The sequence below is a fragment of the Octopus bimaculoides genome, chromosome 1 (genome assembly GCF_001194135.2).
Source record: "Octopus bimaculoides isolate UCB-OBI-ISO-001 chromosome 1, ASM119413v2, whole genome shotgun sequence".
NCBI lineage: Eukaryota > Metazoa > Mollusca > Cephalopoda > Octopoda > Octopodidae > Octopus > Octopus bimaculoides.
The window spans coordinates 120,917,921-120,919,514 of NC_068981.1; the positions used below are offsets into that span (position 1 = coordinate 120,917,921).

General features: G+C 39.0%; 1 protein-coding gene across 1 annotated transcript in view; it reads left to right on the forward strand.

The window, feature by feature from the left end:
* LOC106872789 (uncharacterized) overlaps positions 1-1,594 on the forward strand; it is a 423,364-nt gene that overhangs the window by 325,458 nt on the left and 96,312 nt on the right. The window lies entirely within an intron of this gene.

A 1,594-nucleotide genomic window follows, 5' to 3' on the forward strand; every position in this document is an offset into this window, starting at 1 on the left:
GGCTCACACAGCTCTCACTAACCATTCTTCTATCCCAAGTTTCCTCATTGACCACCAGATAAGGGATCGGGGGACCCTGTCAAAGGCTTTCTCCATGTCAACGAAAGCCAGGTACAGAGGTTTATCCTTAGCTAGGTATTTCTCCTGCAACTGTCTCACTAGAAATAAGGCATCAGTAGTGCTTTTACCTGGCATGAACCCAAACTGCATCTCATCTAAATTGATTCACTCCCTAATTAGTTGGGCTATGACCCTCTCTGTAACTTTCATAACCTGATCTAACAGCTTGATGCCTCTTATTTGTATCAGTTTCAAATTTTGTTACAAGGCTGGCAAAATTGGGGGAAGGAGTAAGTCAATGACATTAACCCTAGTGCTCAACTGGTGCTTATATATTGACCCCAAAAAAGATGAAAGGCAAAGTCAACATCAGTGAAATTTGAACTCAAAATGTAAAGACTGACAAGATGCTACTGAGCATTTTGCCTGGCATGCGAATGATTCTGCTAGCTTGCTGCCTTAAAATATATTAAAATATTGGTTTCAAAATTAAGCACAAGGCCAGCAAGTTCAGGAGAGTGGAGCTAGTTGATTGCATTGACCCCAGTTCTTAACTGGTAACTTACTTTCTCAACCCCAAAAGGATGAAGGACAAAATCAACCTTGGCAGAATTTGAGCTCAGTGAGTAAAGATGGGCAAAATGCTACTAAGCATTTTGCCCTGTGTGCTAACAATTCTGCCAACTTGCTGCTTTGAAATAGATTAAAATAAAGAGCACATAATGTAGATAAGGTACCTTTTATATTTGTTTTAGTCATTGAAATGCAGCCACTGCCAAGGCCCTGCCTTGCAGGGTTTAGTTGGACAAATTGACCCTAGCACTTTACTTATTTTTTAAAGTTTTGTAATTGTTCTGTTAGCCCCATCTGCTAAAATTCTTTCTTCCTTCCTTCCCATTTAGAATGTGAGACCTGATAGTAATGACAAAATGTAGAAGCTGGTGCATTAGATGGGCTTAGGCTGGGTGGTGTTCAGTACTATACTTTTAACTACCTCTAATAACATGTCTGTAAGTGTTGGTGATCCACTAATCAATCAGACAACCTGTTTTGGGATGTAGTCTTGAACAGGATATTTTGTGATCAATGCTTCAATATGTCTCTTATTTTACATATGTAGAGGGTTGTTAACTGATGCATCTCTTTGCTTAACCCTTTAGCATTTAAACAGACCATATCAGACCCAAATATTCTACCAGTTTTATGTTCAAACCAGCCAAATTCAGCCTCTCATATTTACCCTACAATGTCATTCTAAATATAAAGAATCACATCATTGAAATCTCAAAGCTATGATTAAATGCATGATTAAATCAAAACAACACGAATGAATAAGCATTGCATTTGACAAAGTAATCTGAATGCTAAAGGGCTAATGAGGAATTCCAATCAGTGGTCATTTGGAGTTGTTGGCATCCCTTATCTTTTACTTGTTTCAGTCATCAGGCTGTGGCCATGCTGGGGCACTGCCTTGAAAAATTTTTAGGAGTGGCTGTGTGGTAAGAAGTTTGCTTCTCAACCACATGGTTCCAGG